The sequence below is a fragment of the Silene latifolia genome, chromosome Y (assembly GCF_048544455.1).
Source record: "Silene latifolia isolate original U9 population chromosome Y, ASM4854445v1, whole genome shotgun sequence".
Classification (NCBI taxonomy): domain Eukaryota; kingdom Viridiplantae; phylum Streptophyta; class Magnoliopsida; order Caryophyllales; family Caryophyllaceae; genus Silene; species Silene latifolia.
Window position 1 is genome coordinate 233,667,082 of NC_133538.1, and position 23,534 is coordinate 233,690,615.

Consider the following 23,534-nt stretch of genomic DNA (forward strand, 5'->3'; position numbering starts at 1 on the left):
TAAAAGAGAGGGAGAGGCAATCAGGCTTGCTGAACATAGCTGCTGTCCAGCAGCTTTTGGGGGGGTTTCTAGGGTTCGTTTTGGGGGTTTTCTTGGTGATTAAGCTAGGATAATATGGGTAGGATACTAGGGTATGGGTTAGGGTTAATGGGTACGGGTCTTGGTAGTGTTTGGAGCGGGTTTTGGGCTCGAGATTGAGCTGCCAAAACAGGGGCCTGTTGCGGTTTAGTGCGGGCTGCTTGGGGTTGTTTTGAACGAGAATTTGGGCCATGGTATGGGGGTTCGAACATGGGTGGATGGGTATTGGTCTAGGTGGGTTAGTGTACTCGAGATTCGTGCCAATTCGTAAAGGAAACGGGCTCAAAAACCGAGCTAAAATCGAGCTCAAAAACAAGTGTTCAAAACGAGTTTTCTTCGCTTTTCAAATCGATTTTTCAAATCAATTAATAAATTAAAACAAATGACTTTTCAAATCAAATATACTCATAAAATGATTTTTCAAATCAAATACTTATTTTATTTTCAATAAAACAAACCTAAGAAAATAAGTTCAAAATAAAGCTTTAATTTAAATATCATTTAAATTAAATGAATAATGAATTCACTTAAAAAACACATTAATTTTAAATATCATTTAAAATAACAAAATGAACTTACTAAAAACATTAATTTAAATATCATTTAAATTAACAGAATGAATTCACTAAAAACATTAATTTAAATATCATTTAAATTAATAAAATACTTCATCGACGACGCCCATTCCACCTCGTAAAACGAGCTCCAAATAATGACAGTGACAACTAAAGAATACATGTGTGCTATCATCATCGGGTGTTTGTCGGGTTCTCTATAAATTCCAATATCGACGGATACGGGTATCTACAGAGCCCCCACTTTGACTGAGGCTTGGACAAGGCGAAAGTCAAAGTATACCCCAGTCCCTTTCGACTGAGGATTCTTCGTGTCGTTTATAGTCCATTAGACTTGCGTATATAAGCTCGCTTGACCATAAGAAGAGATCATACCTGAAACTTCGTTGGGGATTGACTCTTGCTTCACATTGCGTCGAATTATCATCGTTGGTCATCGACCCAATAAAGCTCGCATAAATGGTGGGTTGAGCCTTATCCTTAGGCGCCTACGTATCCGTTTCGACGAAATCAAACCAGCGTCGTAGTTCGGCAACCGCTGACACTTGCCCAAAGTTTATCATCTGCTGGCGTTTGTCCGAATTCATCTTCTGCTGACATTTGCCCAAAATTTATCATCTGCTGGCGCTTGTCTGAATGGGACGGGACTTTCCAAGGAGGTTGCCGCCGTTTTCATCATTTGCTTTCAGCTACGGAATTCTTCCATTTCTTACTCTTGTAATTGAATTCTTGGTGGATGTCATCCTTTACATCTTGATAATGGTCTCTGGAGCCGACGGCTTGAGCCCCGATTTGAATGGCTCTAAAGTCGAAGACTTTAGAGCCCCCAGTTGAAGCATATCCTGCTACATTTGAAACATAGAAAATGTACGAGCAATAATCATCACATAAGCACATTTGGATCATCGATCTTGAAATTGGATCATTTTGAAGTACTGGGTCATCGACCCGAAAGTTGAATTTGATAATTTTGAATAATTGGGCCATCGACCCGAAAATTGAATTTGAAAATTTTGAGTGATTGGGTCATCGACCCGAAAATTGAATTTGAAAGACTGGGTCATCGACCCAAATTTTGAATTTGAAATGAAACACTTGGATGCTGGGTCGTCGACCCAAAAAGTTTTTGAAATTTTGAAAGTTTGAACCTTGATGGGTGAGCATGAAATGCGACTCAGACATTCTATACGACCGGTAAACAACGTGGGCGTAGCCCGCTACCGCCAAACAAAAAAAGAAAATAAAACCGTAAGTGTGCACGGGCTTTAATTCAAATATGGGCTTGTCGAGGGTGGAAATGTAAATCGGCCGTTCCGGCGCCAAAATATGGCAAATGGGAATCACAAGGTCGTCGAACTTGGGACGGAGATATCGTATGGCATGGGCGTGCTCCCGAGGGCACATGGGAATCAAGATCACTTGGCATTGACAAGGTGGATTAAACTCACAGAGGGACAACGTTGGCTTCGCCCAGACACTAAACACAGGTTAATTTTATGAGAACACTTAGACATCACGTGTCACTCTTGTTGGGAACATTCTGTCACTCTTCTCCTCGCCTCCTTTCTTTTCAGCGAGTATTCATCATTTCTTGCCACCGCCTTCTTTCTTTTCAGCGGGTTTTTCATATTTTATGTTCCCAACACAAACCTACATCTATATGACTCGGCATCTTTGCCTAAACCGTTAGATAAAGCTCATTCCGAGACTTGACACTACTCATCTGAACCTATATCCTCGTCCTAGCCTACGTCGAGTGCTAAGACTGAGAAGACTCCTAAGACCGACTCACAGCGACGGGTGTGTGGAAACGGTTGGGTTCAAAGGCACACTCGGGCTCAGCCTTAGAAGGGAGGCTTGGTCCTCGCTTGAGTGTAAAAGATAGGCTGGGCCCTCGGGAGGAAATGACGATTCCTCCTAAGAAGCGCGCTAGACAGAACACAACTACCCCTCCTCCACAGGAGCCTCGGTCACGTGACCCAAAAGGCAAAGGGAAAAAGAAGATGTAGGAGCCTTCGACTCCAAATATATTATTGATACTACTACTTATTATTTGTTGCTAGTTGTTTTCTTTTTTTTCTTTTGAAGGATGTAATGGGCATCGCCCGATCTCTAATAAGACTTACTATCTATTAAAATTCCCAGTTTCTGCATAAAATTTCATTTTATTCAAGGAAGGGTCGGTTGTACTCTTTTAAAGAGCTGCCTACGTATCTGTTATCAACAGAATCAAACCGAGCTCGTAGTTCCACAAAACAAATGCGCTACAATCATCGATTTATAACGCACAAAAAGCAGCGAAGCAAAAGTGCCGCGGCCTAGACTCGCTCACGAGCACTGCAATTCAAAATTTTTTATTTTATGACATTGAGATTGAGTTCTAAGGATAGTATTTCTTCAGTTGATCCAAATTCGTCGGATTCGCAAAGTCATTTCCATCTAGATCTGTCAGTCTGACTGCCCCTCCCGATAATATCTTCTTTACCAGGTAAGGACCGGCCCAGTTCGGCTTGAATTTTCCCCTCGGGTCAATTGGTAGTAAAGCGCGAACGGACTTTAGGACTAAATCCCCATCTTTTATTCCTCGAGGTTTCACCTTCTTGTTAAACGCCCTTTGTATCCTTTTCTGATAGAGTTGAACATGGTGTAGTGCATTTAACCGTCGCTCGTCGAGCATGACCAAGGAATCGTACCTGGCTTGTATCCGATCGGCTTCAGAACCGACTTTCTAACGATCCTTAAAGAAGGTACCTCTAATTCGATAGGCTGAACCGCTTCCATCCCATATGTTAAATAGAACGGAGTTACTCCAGTGGCTGTGCGAATAGACGTTCTGTACCCCCATAGTGCGAACGGTATCTTTTCTGGCCATTCGCGATAATTGTCGGTCATCTTTCGGAGAATCACAGTGATTGTCTTGTTGGCGGCTTCCACTGCACCATTTGTTTGGGGTCGGTACGGTGACGACTTGTGGTGTTTGATTTTATACTTTTCAAGTATTACGGCAGTTTCAGCCTGGAAGTGAGTGCCATGGTCGCTAATGAGCTCATGTGGCACCCCGTATCTGCAAATGATTTCATTACGAATGAACTTTGCTACCGCTTTGCTTGCAGAACTTTGTATGATTTCACTTCTACCCACTTTGTGAAGTAATCGATGGCGACTAGCATGAAGCAATGCCCACCTGTTCCAGATGGGTTGACCTTTCCAATAATGTCGATTCCCCATGTTGAGAAAGGCCATGGTGATGTCAGAGTATATAACAGTGACGGTGGCACATGCTGTATGTTTGCGAAGATTTGGCAATTATGGCAATGTTTGACATATTGGCGACAATCTGTCTCCATCGTGGTCCAATAATACCCTAATCTCATGATTTTACGAACCAAAGATATGGGCGTTCATGTGTGGACCACACTCTCCGTCATGGACTTCTTCCATGACTCTTTTCGATTGGTGAGTCTATGCATCGCAAAGGATGTTCTCGCGCGATCTTCTTGTACAATTGTCCGTCATTGGTTCTAACGAATTGAGCGGCTAGCATTCGAATAGCGCGCTTTCCGCGGTTATCCATGTCGGGTGGATACTCTCCGATTCTTTAAATTTCGAATAGCATGATACCAAGGTTCGGCCTCGGTTTCTTCTGTGTCTCCGATCACATTAACATAGGCGGGTGACGATCTTCGTTCGACACATATCGGCATAGTATCCATATGATCAGGTATGTTGATCAGAGCAGCTAGCTTTGATAGTGCATCCGCAAACTGGTTTTCATCTCTGGGGAGGTGCACGTACTTGACATTGGCGAACAACTTTTCTAGTTCTTCGATTTTTGCTTGGTACGGAGCCAAGCTATCACTTCGGGTTTTCCACGTCCCGGCCACTTGATTGATCACTAATGACGAGTCCCCATGTACTACAAGCTTTTTGATACCTAACTCGAGCACCTTTGTGCAAACCGAGTAGGCATGCTTCATATTCAGCCGCGTTATTAGTGACGTTGAAGTCCAACTTGATCGAAATAGGAACATGTTCACCTTCTGGCGAAATGAGTAGAACTCCTATCCCGTATCCCCTATAGTTCGATGCTCCATCGAAATAGAGGTCCCACGTATCATTGTCTATGTGAACGATATCTTCGTCGGGAAACGACCATGTATCCACAACCTCAGTTTCTTCTATCGGGTTATCCGCCAGGAAGTCTGCAACCGCCCTTCCCTTTATCACTTTTAGCGGTACATATTTCAAGTCGAACTCGGAAAGCATTAAAGTCCATCTTGACACCCTGCCGTTCAGAACTGGTTTTTCAAACAAGTATTTGATCGGGTCCATCTTCGAGTGGATGCAGACACTATGACTGAGCATGTAGTGCCGTAACTTCTTCGTCGCCCATACTAAAGCCAAACATGTCTTTTCGAGTTGAGTATACTTGATTTCATACTCCAAGAACTTTTTACTAATGTAGTAAATTGCTCTTTCCTCTTTATCGACTGTCTGCGCCAGCATTGCCCCCATTGCAGTATCCGTGACTGTAAGATACAACAAAAGTGGTAACCCAGCCGTTGGTGGGCTAAGTACGGGAGGGGAAGATAGTATTTCTTTGATCTTATCGAACGCAGCTTGACAGTGATCATCCCATACGACGTGTTCCCCGACCTTCAATTTCTTGAAAATTGGCTCGCATATCATAGTTAGCCTTGCTACGAACCGACTTATATATTGGATTCTTCCCAGGAAACCTCGAATTTCCTTCTCGGTTTTCGGGTGAGGCATTTCCATTATGGCCTTTATTTTCGATGGGTCCACCTCGATGCCACGGTGGCTAACGATGTGACCCAACAGTTTGCCGGATGTGACTCCGAATGCGCATTTTTGTGGATTCAACCTCATGTTATATTTGCGCAATCGCTCGAAGAATTTGCGTAACGTACCAAGGTGGCCATCACGCTCCTTTGACTTGACAATCATGTCGTCGACATAAACCTCGACTTCCTTGTGCATCAGATCATGTAACAATGTTGTCGCGGTCCTCTGGTATGTAGCCCCTGCGTTTATCAACCCAAAAGGCATTACTGTGTAGCAATAGGTTCCCCATTGCGTTAAAACGCAGATCTTATGCATATCTTCTACCGCCATCTTGATCTGATTATAACCGGCGTATCCATCCATAAAGGATAGTAACGCGTGTTTTGCCGTGTTGTCCACCAGGATGTCGATGTGAGGTAATGGGAAATCGTCCTTCGGACTTGCCTTGTTTAAATCCCTAAGTCAACACAAACCCGAACTTTACCAACTTTCTTGATCTTTGGAACGACGTTAGCCACCCAGTCCGAGTATTCTGACACTTTGATGAACCCAGCTTTGAGTTGCTTGTCGATTTCTTCTTTGACCTTCAAAGACCAATCATGTGCATTTTGCGTAGCTTCGCTTGATCAAGGCTTATACCCCGGCTTGATTGGGATCCTGTGCTCCGCAATTTCCCTATCAATGCCCGGCATGTCTTTGTAGGACCATGCGAAAACATCTTTGAACTCATGCAACAAATCAATGAACCCCTGTCTTTCGGTGGAACTTAAAGTAGTTCCTATTTTAAGCTCCTGTGGTTCTAAGGTTGTACCTACATTGATGGTTTCGGTATCTTCGATGATCGAAGTTTTCTGTTCGTACTCTTCCAACCCTTTTATCAACTGTAGAGGTGGTTCCACTTCTTCTTCTTCTTCTTCTTCGACCAACTGTTCATCCTCGACCTCAGTCTCAATGTCATTATTAAAACAGTCATTTTCAAAAATTGAATTGCAATGTAAGTAAGACGAGTCGTAAGCAAACTGGTTCATATTATTATTGATTTGAAATTTCGCGAAATGCGCTAACATTTGAGCCAACGATCGGAACTCGGTGGCGAGATAGGGGTATTCGGGACAGGCCCCGGATACCACCATTAGGAAAAGGTGCATAGGAAGGAAAGCTAGGGAGGGGTATTTTCAACACCGACTCCTTAGACTCAATCTTAGGACCTACCTCAAACTCAGACTCCGACTCAGACTCAGACTCAGAATCGGTAACATCATTTGGCTTGAACATCTCTCCTTCTCCCGTTGTCAACTTGAAAAGAAGTCCTTTGTTGTCAGTCCACTTGATTGTTTTCCGCCATCCCGTGTTGGTCCTAAGAGGATCCACATCGGTGATGAGGGTAGATGGGTCGAACCGCTCGCTTCTCAGGATCATGCTTACCAAATCTTCGTTCGGTATTGGTGATTTCTTCTCTTCACCGAAAAGGAGACCCATGGCGTTCTCGTCGTCTATTGGATCCGGTTTGGTTTCTACTGGCATTACGGTCAGAATGTCTTCAGGGATATAGTAGCAGTCTTGTAATACTTCGATTCCCGGGACCATAAGGTTCTTCTTTGGGTCAAAGATAGGTTCGGGGAAGTCCATGCAAGGGAGTTCTTCCCCAGCTTTCACGAAGTGACCATTGAGAGTTAGGTGATACGGTCCCATTTTAATATCTCGATCTTCGATCGTTCTTCCCCTCTTTTCCCGTAGATCTTTTTCAGTGGGCTCATATCCAAGCCCGAAGGTTACTCCTTTGGCTACGGGTGGTTTCAACTCGAAAGCCTCCTCCTTTCTAGGATATAATGAGAAACCGAAGTACTTCCCATCTTGAGAATCACCTCGCAGACATGACTTCCGTATATAGATCCATATTTTCGAGTTCACTCGATCATGTTGACAATCTCGAAACCACATGCGTCATTGGTAGCTTCGACCCTTACTTGGAGGTAATGTCTCCTCCTGCTACGATACTGGCGTGGCGTCAATGGTGACGGTTTTGCCATTGAGTGGGACCTTGATTTTTCGATGCGGCGTTGATGTTACGGCCTTCGCAGCGTGGATCCAAGGCCTTCCCAGGATAAGTTGAAGGATGAACATATGTCAATCACTTGGCAACTTATTTTCTTTTCCACTTGCCCCGTCTGTACTACTAGATCGACAAGTCCACTCACTCGACGCACAGTGCCATCGAATGCCCGAATTGTCTGCGTAGTGGGGATGAAGTCATTCTTCTCCAAGCCCCGAGAATGTGCGCCGTTTTTCGGAGAGGGAGTACGTTGACGGCCGATCCGTCGTCAACCAAAGTCATAGGGATATGCTTGTTGAGACACACGGTAGCAATATAGAGGGCCAGGTTATGTCGAGGCCCGAACGGTGGCAGATCTTCGTCGGAGAATGTCACACCGTTGGTAATCCGAGGCCGATCGGGCGTGTGAGTGACCATGTCCGCAGGAGTAGTATTCGACGACACGGTCATGTTCATCAAAGCTTGTAACAAAGCTTGACGATGTTCGAAAGAGCTCAGGATAAGTTGCCAGATAGATACGTCGGCCTTAGTCTTTTGGAGTTGCTTGATGAGGGAAGCCTCGGAGGTCGACCCTTCACCAAGAACTTCGACCACTGCCGGCTCCTTTTGAGGTGCCTTACTCGGGATATCCTTAGCTTTCTCCACACGATATGGGCGTCCGGATCTAGTCAAATGGTTTGACTCTAGGGCATCTTGCCTCACCTTTAAGATTTCTTCTTGGGTGTGAGGAATTGTCGCACCTTTGACGAGGTAAACATCATCCTCGTCATCGGCCCAAACGCCATTGATCTCATTGCCGCTTCGGAGTATGTAAGGAGTACAATCAACAACAAAATCCCCGAATGTAATCTCGTTTCTCGAGCTTGGTAGGAATTCGGAGCAATCTACGAATATTCTTCCGACGAACACCCCTTTTAGACGACATGGGCGGATCAAGTGAGAGTAATCGACACTATCTTCGGTAGAGACAAAGTTAGTGTGGTCGCCAAACGGATTGGTGACGTTGTTAGGCTTTATGGCCGGGATTGGGAGCGTTCCGTTCTCAATCATATCTTGAATTTCGTGCTTTAGTCTAAAGCACCTTTCAGTATCGTGTCCCTTCCCTTGATGAAAGGCACAGTAGGCATTCGGTTTGTACCATTTGCCTTGTTGATCAGCAAGAGGGTCCGGAGTTGGACCAATGGGCTTCAACTTTCCTTGGGCCATGAGCCTTTGAAGAGCATAGGCGTAAGTGCATCCGATATCAGTGAATACCCTCGGAGCTTGGCGCGAGGCCTTTTGACTGTCCATCTAAGAGATTGACGGTGTCAACAAAATGGGCAGCTGGGTGCTTTTGCTTTTGATGATGAAGCCCCTTGGTATCCCTTTGGCTTCTCGGCTTGAATTCGGACATCGTCCTCTACCTTTATCCCGATCCTTATCAATTCTTTGAAAGAACCAAAATTTTGGTATTTCAGAGCATTACGATAAACCGTCGTAAATTCTTCACGAACTTATCTACCATTTCAACTTCATCAGGCTTTTTAGCTAACTTCACGCTTTCAGCGCGCCATCTTGCGAGGAATTCAAAGAAAGCCCTCCTTCTCCTTTTGTGTCATAACCTCCAAAGTTCTTATGTTGGTTTGAATCTCAACATTGTCGATAGTGCTTACGAACTCCACCGTAATATCTTCGAAAGTGGGGAAGTTCTTGAGGTCAAGATTATAGAACCAAGCCTTTGGGTGTTCACCCAGAGATTGGGCGAAAATTTCAGAGAGCATATCAGCAGGTACTCCCTTCAGTGCCAAGTACCCTTTATAGGCCTTAACATGGTGGACTGGATCTTCGGTGCCCTTGAACTTTGGGATGTCAGTGAGTACCATGTTCGTGGGCAACTTGTCCTGAACTGGGGCATAGGCCCTAGCATTCTCATAGTGAATATTCTTCCCCTGGGAGAGCTTCAAACGGTCCTCGATGAACTTGAACCGTTTCTCCAAATCAGTCAGAGGTGGGGTAGATGAAGAGGAATCTTCAACCAACTTAGACTCGATCACATCCATTCGGGTCATCATGAGGTTCACGGCCTCCGTGAGCTTGTTGATAGCATCTTCCATTGCTTGACGTCGGGTTTTTGGCGGCCTTTCTACAAGAAAACCCCGTACTGAGTCAATATTTAAAGTAAGAGCCCCTGCACACTTAAGGACACGACCCTAACTTGACTTGAACAAAGACTCGACTTGAGATTGACTAACCAAAGGTTCGACTCACGGTTGGATTTAGACCTTGGTTCATTTTAGACTCGGCAAAACGACATGACTCAAACTGTCATAACTCGATTCTAAACTGGACTTGGTGTGACTAAACCCGTGATTGGGCTAACATAGCCCATGGGTTCGAGTGAAACGTCCATAAGGCCTAGCTTGGACGTTTTTTGTGGACTATTCTAGACCAAAAGGTCGACCAACATGACTCAAAGCCCAAGAGGTGAGTTTGGGTGACCCAACAAGATCGTGTTCTAGACTCTTGAAACAAACCCGGCCTAACACGGCCATGACCCGGACACGACTCGACGCATTTCATGCTTGGTTGAGGTTCGAGAAACATTTTGGATTGATTTTGAAAAGCGGATGATCGATTTGAAAAATGAGATTTGAAATGGGCAGCATGCCGGCTATAAAAGCTTGTTTTGGGCCGAAATTCTAGTCCTATTTGGGCAGCATTCCGCGTTTTGAAAATCATGCTAGGTTTGAAAGTAAGTTGTTCAAAAGTTCGGTTTTGAAAAGGACTTGGAATTTTCGAAAAAAGGACTCGGGAAAACACATTGCACATTGTCATTCTCATGTTATAAGGATGTATGCTCCTAGACATCTCTAAGTCTCGGCAAGTCTTCTATAAGAAGGTCTATGCCCTCCATCCTTTTGCGGTCTAATAGAGCGAGGTGTCTTAAGGTAAAGTACCTAGAAGATCGTCCCCACCCTCAAGAACCACGCGAGGCGAAGTGGAAGCGAGCAATGTGCAGCTTCCTGGCATAGTGGGACGTCGCCCCCCACGCATCACGAAGAAACGCTGGGACGGCCCGGGCAAGTCCTTAAGGGTTTATGCATGAATCGTAGCACTATGAGTAATGTTTTACTTTCCAACACTTTCTTTTCAAGTTTCACCTCGGAGGAAAAGACCCTAGAAACACAAAGTGTAACTAGTCCTCTTTTCCCCGGTGAGTCGCCAAATCGTGGACAAGGCCCTCGGGAATCTGCGTCCGCGGGATCCACACTAGGCATAATCGACTCGAGGTTCTTTCGAATCGAATTAAGACATATTAGAGTCGCCACCAAGTTTTTTTGGGAACTTGGAACCGTTCAAGTCAACTTTACACCTTTCATCGAAAAGCATAAAGCCCATCGACTACGAGTGATTAAAGATAAAGACTTGTACCCTATATCACTCGATTTGAATGACTCTCGTAATCCAATGGTATTTAGACGGATCCACAAACCATAGATCTTGAGTAAGGGGTGAGGGTACGTGTTGGGAAGCCCATAAGGACACCCAACCCCGCCCGTCAATAACGGCCTCTACTAAGTCAAGTGTCGGAGTTCAAACAAGGTCATAGCTACTACGATGTATGATATGCAAACGTTGTTTTATCCCTATCATGTGAAGTTTCTATGTCGATTTAGATGCAACTAAACTAACTTTGTCAAAGTTGTAATTTAGCATGCGGGTTGATTAATCTAACAACATTCAAACGAAACAAACAAGGCTTGATGGGGGAATGGGGGAGCCATTGGGATCTACCTATTACAAACCAGGCATTTCATGCCGACACAACAACAAATTAAAGTTACAACTCGATCTAAATACAATTGCTACATACGACGCAATACACGACAACACACACGGTCGTTTGGCCTAGAAAACCGTGCACATGAGGGGGGCCCACGGCTCACATGACCCACGGTCCTTGGGTCACTCCTCGTAATGCGTGCTCGCGCTTAATCTCATCGAATTAGACATAAGGCTACGCACCAAAGCATGCATTAGCATAAACCGGCCATGTTGCTTTAAACAACATGCGGTTTACTACGCTCCTACAAGCATTGGGGAACAACCGTCTAACCAAACAAGACCAAGGTTTTTGAAGAGGTTTTGACTCAAAAGAAGTAAAACAAACTCGAAAATTACAACTCAATAAACAACGATAAATTACAAGCTACAAAATAAACAAAGAACGAATGACAAACAAGGAAAGAGAAACGAAATAGGAAAGACAAAACCCACGGCCAACTCACGGCCCAAACCCACGGCAACCTCACGGCCAAGACAAGGCCAACCTAGTTCCTAAGTTAGATTCATTGGTTAGATCGAATGATTGCGAAAAGGGATAGGAAACAAGTTAGAAAACGAGTTAAAAACGATGTCGATTGATTGTCGCGCAAGGGTGCATTCTACACGGCCTAAAGGGTCTAATTAGGTCAAATTCGCTAATTAATTTAACTCATCGAGTGTCAATAAGAAGGTGCTAATCACGCACTCTTATACTAGCGAGAAATTAGGTGAAAGAGGGAGATGCATTCAATTATTTAGAGAATCGTCGATTGATTTTATAACTTACGTCGAAGCCACCTATCGTGTCTAATTAGGTTATTAAATTAAATTAAAGTCATCTAAATACGTCATAGGTTAACAACCAGAGGTTAAACTAACATGCAACGGGTCCTAGGGTATATCGATTTGGCGAAAAAGAAAGGGGTCGAAAGCGATGAAAGTTAGACAACTCGTTTTATTTATGCCCTACTTTGAACACGAGGATATGTAAATGAGACGGGGTGTACGACCGGAGATGTAGCGGTTTCTTTTCCCATCTCAAGTCAACGCGGGTGTTCATGGTGGTACTTTAACTCATACTCGGACTAACTAGTTTCATAGTTAATTAAAACAAACGATAAACAAAACGAAAACAAACAAAAAAACAAACTATAAAAAAAGCATAAAAAAACGAAATAAAAAGAGAAAAGAGAAGGGGATTTGATGCACCCTCAACCTACATGTATCGTTGACACCGTCTTGGGTCGTAATCGATGGTAGATTTTATCTCGAGAGGCCGTCGTCGACGAAGAACAAAGCAAACACGGGTTTTGGAAAGTTTCTGGACAGCGATTTTAAAACAGTGATATCTCCCTCGTTTCACGACGAAAATTCGATCCGAAAGATGTTTTGGAAACTAGAAAGAGAGGAGAACAAGGATCTTAAAGCAACCCCGGCTCGTTTTGGGTTATTGGGCACGAAAACGAGCACAAACAGAACTGGACAGACAAGAGTAAACCGCGAAAACAGAGTGTTATTTCACTCTGTTTTTCGAGGGATCTCGTGTACTCTCAAGGGCAATTTGGCTCGTAATTCTTTGTCTAATATGTAGATGGATGTTATGTGGTTAATTAGGAACAAGAAACTCGAATTTTTATGGAGTTTTGATGGAGGAACGAAAGGGTTTTCGAAGGAGACACACAAACAGTTTCAGTTTGTGCGTCGGTTTTGGTTAGGGTTTTTGAAGGATGTTTAGGGTTTGTTTCTGAGGTTTAAAGCTTGTATGTGATGCTTGGATGTATGGAGAACTTAGAGGAATGAATGTATGGTGAAGGGGTGGTATTTATAAGGAGTTAAAATAGGTTAAAAGAGAGGGAGAGGCAATCAGGCTTGCTGAACATAGCTGCTGTCCAGCAGCTTTTGGGGGGGTTTCTAGGGTTCGTTTTGGGGTTTTCTTGGTGATTAAGCTAGGATAATATGGGTAGGATACTAGGGTATGGGTTAGGGTTAATGGGTACGGGTCTTGGTAGTGTTTGGAGCGGGTTTTGGGCTCGAGATTGAGCTGCCAAAACAGGGGCCTGTTGCGGTTTAGTGCGGGCTGCTTGGGGTTGTTTTGAACGAGAATTTGGGCCATGGTATGGGGGTTCGAACATGGGTGGATGGGTATTGGTCTAGGTGGGTTAGTGTACTCGAGATTCGTGCCAATTCGTAAAGGAAACGGGCTCAAAAACCGAGCTAAAATCGAGCTCAAAAACAAGTGTTCAAAACGAGTTTTCTTCGCTTTTCAAATCGATTTTTCAAATCAATTAATAAATTAAAACAAATGACTTTTCAAATCAAATATACTCATAAAATGATTTTTCAAATCAAATACTTATTTTATTTTCAATAAAACAAACCTAAGAAAATAAGTTCAAAATAAAGCTTTAATTTAAATATCATTTAAATTAAATGAATAATGAATTCACTTAAAAAACACATTAATTTTAAATATCATTTAAAATAACAAAATGAACTTACTAAAAACATTAATTTAAATATCATTTAAATTAACAGAATGAATTCACTAAAAACATTAATTTAAATATCATTTAAATTAATAAAATACTTCATCGACGACGCCCATTCCACCTAGTAAAACGAGCTCCAAATAATGACAGTGACAACTAAAGAATACATGTGTCCTATCATCATCGAGTGTTTGTCGGGTTCTCTATAAATTCCAATATCGACGGATACGGGTATCTACATACAGTATTAGCTAAATTGTGTAAATGAAGTTATGTGACCTAACAGTTGAACATGAAGGAACATATCTTAGTTGAACTACTACAAGTCTACAATGAGGCACAATTTTGAAATCAAATTTTGTATCTCATATAAATTGAAATAGTTTAGCTTTAATTTGCTCTCTTTCTATATATGATTTACACTTCCTTTGAGGATGAGGGAAATAGTGCAGTAGCGAAAATGTTATTTGTCAATCCAAGATAATGTCAGAGTGTTAGATCAGGCCTCTTTAGTATTAGATGGCCATTTTTGAAGGCCTTTGATGTGCCCGACTGTTGAAAATATATCGATTGAAAGTCGTCCTATTGCAACTTGCAAGTGATCAAACTCCAACCAAAATGTCGTGTTTGACAAAAATATTATTGTTAAAGCTTGTGTATTACAAACTTTTTTTTTTTTTAAAGATGGTGTTTGGAAATAAAAAAAATTTTAAAGGCTGTGTGTAAATATATTTTCAACAATCGGGCACATCAAAGGTCTTCAAAAATGGCCATCTAATACTAAAGAGGACTCTTCAAGAGTAACAAGACCGTGTGATAATCAAGAGTACGGATTAGTGAAAGAACCAAGACAAAGGATAGCGACGACTTTGATCAATGAATTTATAAGGTAGGTACAACTTATTCGTTTTCTTAATGAATTTTTCATTTCAAATGGAATAACGAGTTAGAGAAATAGCTATTTTCCATATTTCTTCATCTCTGAGGATGTTTTAGATGAAAAACGGTAAATTTCGTTCTAATCTCCATTTGTAATTTTAAGTATTTAAAATAAACATAAAGTTGTTAAAAGGTTTTTTTTTTTTTTTTTGAAACAAACCCACACGGGTTTAATTAGTAATATTATCAGAATCAGCACGAACTACATCAAAGATATCAAACGGAATAGACGCCAACCACCTTCGAGACCCTATAGTCCATGGTCTCAGACGAGCGAGCTTATGAGCGACCTTATTAGAGTTTCTACGCGACCAATTAAACGAAACAAAGTCAAACGAATCACATAAAGCATAAATGTCATTGTAAATGAAAAAAAAATACTACTGCGCCCCTTCTGTTTCTGCTGTAGATCATGGATAACATTCGAACAATAACCCTCCAGGATAACTTTTTGATTATTCATCCGGCGAGCCTCCTTGAGTCCATACAAGATAGCAGCTGCTTTCGCTTCTTCTGGTACCATCGCCACTGATCCCTGCTCCACGCCGCACCACTCAACCTCCCCCTGTCATTTCGACACACTGCACCCAACCCCACTCCCACACCCTCCACAACTGCTGCATCCACGTTCACCTTCACCACCCCATCCCCCGGCCTCCTCCAGCCACCACCATCCTCCGCCACCTCCCGGATCTCCCCTGCCTCATCCAAGCTCCCCCTCCCCTCCATCTCATATACCAAATCCCTCACCCGTCTTACAACTAAGTCCGCCCTCCATTCCCCATCATCAAAAATTACCTTATTCCTCCTCTCCCAAATAGCCCAACAACCAGTCATAAATACCACCTGCTCTTGTATCCCCAGCTCCTTCAAGGCAACTTCCACCCAGTCCCGAACCCTTGCAAAACCTGTAGATGACGGCACCTCAACCTCCAACCCCTCCCATACACCACCTACCCACCCACATCCACGTACCATATGTAAGCAAGTTTCCTCATGTTAGTATGTGACTCGTATGTCGCTTACGAGTATGTCGGAGTTTGATTACGGTGAGATAAAATAGACTAATGAAGAAAAGAAAGAAGAAAATAAATGACGGACACGGGCGAGTAGCAAGCTATTATGCAGGTCGCATGTTTTCCTGTATTACTCTTCTATTCTACGTGATTTGCCTTGGTGTTGGAAATTAGTGGGCCCCACCACTTTTCCAAGTTTAATTCTTTGGTTTATTACGTTGGTTTTTTCCAACTTCCGTGTTTAGTCTACTTGGTTATTTTGTTTATTATATTTCCTAATTGTATTAGTCTTTGTTAGGGTAGTTTAATACATAAACACTAACCTACCTAACCTAGTTATTCTTTTAGGAGAGATTTGTGAGGCAAACACATTGAGAGTTTTAAGAGGCAGATCTAGAAAAACTATGTGCTCATCTTTTGTAATCTGTAATTCTCCCGACATAGTGAATTATTCTCCCTCGCCCTGGTGGATGTATCTATCGCATTGATAGTGAACCACGTAAATCTTGTGTGTCTTTTATTTTTTGCATCTACTCCGTATCGCTTTCGCAAAACAACTGGCACCAGAGCTTAGGGTTTTGGATCCAGGGAAGAGAAGATGGCAACTGACACTATAAGGATTGAGAAGTTCGAGGGGAGGAATATTTTTTCACTATGGCAGATAAAGATGAGGGCTTTGCTAAAGGAGCGGTGCATCTGGAAACCCTTGACGTCGGGTTTCTCTACGAAGGTGACAAAGACTGAAGTTTCGGCTGCGGGTGCTGAATCTAGGGTGACTGAGGCGGAAGATCCTGCCTTGTTAACAATGGAGGAGAGGGCTCATTCATCGAACTTGTTGAGTTTGTCAGACGATGTCCTAACTGAGGTAGCCGATGAGTCGACTACAATGAGGTTATGGCTGAAATTGGAGAGTTTGTACATGACAAAGTCGCTCACCAATAAGTTGTTGTTGAAACAACATCTGTTCTCTTTCAAGATGCAGATAGGTATGTCACTTCGTGATCATTTAGACAAATATAATACTATATTACTAGATCTACGTAATATAGATGTTAAGATTGAGGATGAAGATGCTGCTTTAATTCTGCTGGTTTCTTTACCTGCGTCGTATGAGAATTTTGTGGATTCTTTTGTTCTTGGTAAAGAAATATTGACCCTAGAGGAAGTGAAGTCAGCACTTTGCACTAGGGAGTTGCGACAAAAAACAACTGTTGACTTAGAAAACGGATTAGGGGCAGGTTTAGTAGTTGATAATACTAAAAAGGGTGGAGTTCGGAAGAAAAAGGCTAAGGCTAATATTCCAGACACCAATACTGCTGATAATTCTGTTATCTGTTATCTATGTAAGGAACCGGGCATAAAAGACCTAGTTGTCCTAAGTTAAAAGCTAAGTCTAATGCAGCTGTAGTTCAAAGTAAGAACTTAGAGTACAATTCTGAGGCGGACTATGCACTTGTGGTTGATTCTGTTCGTCCTATTGATCGTTGGATTCTAGATTCAGGGTGTTCTTATCATATGTGTCCACACAAGCATTGGTTTAATACTTATGAGTCCTTTAATGAGGGTCGTGTTGTTGTTGGTAACAACGCTACTTGTGAGGTAGTGGGTATTGGGTCAATCAAGGTGAAGACGGCTGAGGGTAAGAAGTGTACTTGGACTAATGTGAGACATGTTCCAGCTTTAGGGAAGAATTTTATATCACTTGGTTTATTAAGTGATTTAGGATACGAGTTCCAGAGTAAAGGGGAGATTTTGTGTGTCACGAAGGGTTCTAGTTTGGTGCTGAAAGGTGTCAAACAAAATTCCTTGTATGTATTATAAGGTGAAACGCTGACTAATTTTGCAAGTTGTGTACCCGTAAATCACAAGAAGAAGACTAAGGTTTGGCATAAGTGACTTGGTCATATGGGTGATAAAGAGATACAACAAGTGTGCAAAAGGGATCTTCTTAAGGGTGTCAAAGTGAATAACCTTGAGTTTAATGAGAAGCGTGTGTTTGGTAAGAAACATAGATTTAAATTTAGCAAGAGTGCTCATAAAACAAAAGAAGCCCTTGACCCTTTGGGGTGCTGAGCTTAAGGTGGAGCATCCCTGAGCGGCCCGGTCCAGGGCTAAATGGACGCAGGCCTAGTTCAGGGCTTATTGGACGGCAGACCCAGTCCACGGTATATTGGATGGTTATAGACTCGAGGTAGAGTCTATGGTGTTCTAGTGTGAGAGCTCAATTTTCTAGAACATGGCAGATATAAGTCTACATGAGTGACTTGTATAGTGGTCGAGTGATTTGGAAGTCGTTTGCTAAATGCGACTGTCCGAGTCAAGGTGGAGAATTGTTAGTATGTGACTCGTATGTCGCTTACGAGTATGTCGGAGTTTGATTACGGTGAGATAAAATAGACTAAAGAAGAAAAGAAAGAAGAAAATAAAAGACGGACACAGGCGAGTAGCAAGCTATTATGCAGGTCGCACGTTTTCCTGTATTACTCTTCTATTCTACGTGATTTGCAATGTTATTGGAAATTAGTGGGCCCCACCACTTTTCCAAGTTTAATTCTTTGGTTTATTACGTTGGGTTTTTCCAACTTCCGTCTTTAGTCTACTTGGTTATTTTGTTTATTATATTTCCTAATTGTATTAGTCTTTGTTAGGGTAGTTTAATATATAAACACTACCCTAACCTAGCTATTCTTTTAGGAGAGATTTGTGAGGCAAACACATTGAGAGTTTTAAGAGGCAGATCTAGAAAAACTCTGTGCTCATCTTTTGTAATCTGTAATTATCCCGACATAGTGAATTATTCTCCCTCGCCCTAGTGGATGTAGCTATCACATTGATAGTGAACCACGTAAATCTTGTGTGTCTTTTATTTTTTGCATCTACTCCGTATCGCTTCCGCACAACACCTCACAATCCCCACACCGAGCACACTCATTCCCAACCGACCCCATCCGCGCCGAAATATTACCTCTAGTAGCAATGGCCTCATTACACAGCTGCCATAAAAACACTTTAATCCTTGGTAAAACAGGGGCTCTCCAAATTTTATTCCACAACCAGCTATCAGATAAAACACTCGATGATATGGTATGTTTGTTTCGAATGATGCAGATAAATAGATAAATTTATATCGGGAGGGGAACATCGAATTTAGAAGGATATGGAAGTCACCCGATGAGATCAACCTAAATTTGATGTCAGCGACTACATGGATATGTATTTTAGCATATCTAAATTTTAAATTAGATATCAACCTAATTGTTGTATGTGATAAAAAATGACATGAGTATTTTAGCATATCAAATTATATTGAAGTATAAGAAGTTAGTTGAGCAAATTAGTTACAAAAACAGAATTAGTTAGAGTATTAACTCTAGTTAGTTAGAGATTACTCTAGTTAGTTAAAGTAGGTTAGTTGATGTATGTCGGTTAAACAAAGCCTATAAATATCATGTATGCATCAACATAATATACACAACTTTATGATATGAAACTCAAATACATTCAATTCTATTGTTTGTTTTATAGATTCCTATAAAGAAATAGCACGGTTACTTTAGATCTATATGTAGTTTTTCCGATTTGCTTACTTATTTTCATTTATGTCCTAAGCTTCTTGGTTACTACAGTAGTCTTTAACATGTAAAGAACAATCACTTAGATGGTGATGACATCATTCAAAATTGACGAGCCTGGGACATTGAAATTTATTGAAGATTGATGATTCCATCATCAACAGAGTGTAAGAGATAAGTTGTGGTGGAGAAGCAACGAGGATAGATGGATGTCGCTTGGTCTTGAGCAAAAACATCAACAAAGGTTGGAGTCAAACAATGTCACCTGGGGGCACAAGCCCCACAACGACAATCACAAAGGAAGTAAGACCATCCGCATCAGTGAATATTCACCAATTTTCACTCTACACTTTTTCACCTATTCTCTCTTCAATTCACCATCCACCTAAGCTTTCCACTCACCATCAAAATTCACCAAAAAAACATCAAAAAAACAAACACATCAACAAATACTCAACTTTCCTTCTCTTTCATACTTTACAATACCCCACACTATCCACCTCAACATTCCACTATCTTACACTATATTTATTTTTACTTCATTTTCATTATTTGCAATCATATAAAATTTTCGATTTTATAATTTATTATTTTTATTGTTATTATTGCAAATTCAATTTTCTTTTTTTTTAACGGTTATTTTGCATATAAATTAAGGTAAATTTGAAACTCACACTTTCATGATTTATTATTCCATATAATTAGGGGAGGTGCTAGGGCGACACCGGGTGTTACCGAGTTTCGGTAACACCCTAATAAAAAAATAGAAAAAAGTTAAAAATTAAAAAGTAATTTTCGTTTTTGCGCCAATATCGTAGGGATAAAACCGTAATCAATCTATTATATTTATAATAAAACAAAATATATAAAAAATACTAATCCAAACTAAACTATATCTAATATTGCTATTATACAATACGATAATATATACTCCGTACATATCATAACAAACCCATCTTCATCTTCCTTATATCATAAGTTTTACCAATTAACAAAAATAAAAGAGAGAATTTTTTGTCAAACCTAAAACGACAAATACTTTACCAAAAATTCCTTTACTGAATTTATAATTGTCAAGGTATGCTCAGTTATATGAACCTGAGAACCTCCAGCTACGTACTACCTCACGCAAGTCATTCGGTAGTAACAAATGATTTATATGAACAAAAAGTTGAATCATTGTCAAGATGATTGTTGTTTTTGGTGCATATGGTCAAGATGATTGTGAGTAGTGATTTATATGCTACTAGTCAACATGTATTGTTCCACACTTTCACCAATATTGCACAGAATTATTGCTGTCAAAAAAATATATCGCACAGAATTATCAGACAAAATCCTTCATTTTTTTAAAAACTTTATTATTATTATCATTATTGATAAATTAAATGATTAATAAGTTCCTAAACTACCCTTTAACAAAAATTAGTTTGAAATTTAAATTTTGATTGAGAAAAAACAAAATAAATAAGTAAATTACAATAATATCCCATGTGTCGCTCAATTTGAGTAACACCCAAGAGGAGAAGAGGTCATGGGATGACCTCTTTTGTGTTTGATCTCTAGATGACTCAACAAGTAGCATGTTTTCATTGGTGCTTATACATAAATAATGAGCAAAAAATAAGAGGAGAGACATCATTCATTTGACAGCTTCTATCTCTCTTCATTTTCACATCTCTTTCTCACTTTTCTGCCAAAGTAAGAAAGAAGAAGATACAACAATAAAATAAGATTTATATACCAAATAAAAAAGAATAAAAATATGATCATACATAATAAGGTTATATCTTTTAATTGTCTATAAAATAAGCTCAATTTTGACATATTTTGAGCAATTTTTTCTATATCTCAGAACTACAGTATAGTTTACATGCTTAGAAAAATCCGAAAAAATTAAAAACATCCCATATTTGTGTTTCAAATATAATATGGGTTAAATAGGTAAGATTTAAAAAAGAAAATTCCTAAGACGATGGTGATGGGTTTGGGTAGGAGATTGCGGTATGTGTGACGATGGAAGGAGATGGCTGTGATGTTGCTTCATAATGGCAGGAGATGGAACGAAGCAAATAACGATGTAGAAAAGAGGAAATTTGGAAATGAATTAATTTGGGCTTGATAAATTAATTTGGAGTTAGGAGAAGTAGAAGAAGATTATGGAGCATGTATGGGTTGGATGTAGGGGTGCTAACGAGCCGAGTCGAGCGCGAGCCCAGGGGTGCTCGGCTCGAGCTCGAGAAGTGTGAAGGTGTGCTCGGCTCGAGCTCGAGCTCGTTGAGCTTCAAATGGGTGGGCTCGAGCTTGATGATACGTGCATATTGTATAGTCTTTTTAGCCTATTTTAGCACGTATTTCCATGCATTCATGTACTGTTTATATAGTATTTTGCCCTCGAATTGGCTACTTTGGTTCGTTTTGTCCGTTTTGTAGAAATGAACGCGAAAGTAGTGGAATCGTACCATTTTTCGTCCTTTTTGCATGCATTTTGAGGAGATGGGATTTTCCAGAGTGAGTTTCTGCATTGGGATACGTGAAGGCACGGTTTACGAGGCAGTTGGGCACGAGTTTAAGCTTATTTGAAGGAAGAACATTCGATCGAGTGGTTTTATTACTCGATCGAATGGTTTCTACGTCATTGGTTGATCGATCGAGCACCTTTTTACTCGATCAAGAAGTGCTGAAAAGAGAGGTTACTCGATCGAGTAACTATTCTACTCGATCGAGTAGATTTTGTAGAGGTTGGCTCGATCGAGTGGATTTATTCTACTCGATCGAGTGGTTTGGTCTGGCGTGGGCTTTAATTAACCCGTAAGCTTGTTTTAGCTTTTGGACTTAGTTTATTTTCTATTTAAACGCAACTTTACTAGGTCATTAGCTATCTTATCATCTATCAGTTTTAGCTTTCACAGTAAAAACATTACGTTGCTTTTCCCTTCTTCACTGTAACTTTATTTTCGGGGTTATTTTGCTCGGATTTGCGTGTTCTTTATGCCGGATTCTCACGATTGTAATCTCTTTCTCCTTTCTTAATAATAATCTCTCTTTCGTTTACTTTAATTCTTTGTTTTGCTTTATTTAATTTCTGCCCTAATTCACTTTTATGCAATTTAATTATCCTTTTAATATGTTGAATGCTGGTTATTTATCTGCTGTTAGTTTTGATAGTATTAATAGCGATATGAGTAGCTAAATCTAATTCATGTTGGGATTAGGGGATCTACGGTAGAAACGTGACGATGTAGTGAATAAGTTAGATGAATTAATTGTGAGATTATGTCATCATAGCAATATAACTGTATTTACCGACTTAGTTGAGTGCACGCTTCTGAGTCACCATTTTAATCTGGTTAAATTTAATCCTGGATTGGAAGATTGGATTAAATAGACCTGCTATGAACAGTAGACTACCCTGACGAGGACGGAAGTTAAGTTAGTGGAAGTTTAGGATAGAAAGTGGACCGGAAGGACCTTTCCATATTCGTCTCGCATTAATTTGTCTAAGTTGTTTACAGTTGAGTCACTGGACTACCGTAGTGAGCCAAAATCCTGACATGTCCCTTCTTATTTGATAGTTTAATTCTATTTTTCTGCCTTTACTGCTCCTGTCTCTGCTTCTCTTTCCTTTAAACCTTTAGTTTAGAAAACCAATTTAAACAACCCCCCCCCCCCCCTCCACTTATGACCAAATAGACGGACTTTTACAGATATCTTGCCTCCCTTAGGAGATCGACCTGACTTCCCTAGCTATATAGTTAGTTTAGTTAGTTTATTTTTGATAGGTACACGACAGCCCTGTCACTTGAGCTCGACATAGTCAAATTGGCTCGAGCTCGGCTCGTGGGCTCGTTTTGAGCTCGGCTCATTGGCTCGTTTCGAGCTCGACTCGTGGGCTCGTGAGCTCGGCTCGTGAGGTTCTCGAATTATAGCTCGTGATAGCCAGGATTTCATTTAGATTTTTAACGCATTATAATTTTAACAACCAAGTCTCATGCTACAATACGATAAATTAATAGTTTGAGTACACATTTCCGTAATGTCTTTCTACGTTATTTTGACCAAAAACAATAATTCCCCACAAAGTCTACTAAAAATGTAAATAAAAATTATATAATTCATAACAAAACCATCTGCCGCCTCTTCAATCTTCCCATATCCCGTCCCGTCCCGTCTTCATCTTCTACGAGCAATACATTATGACC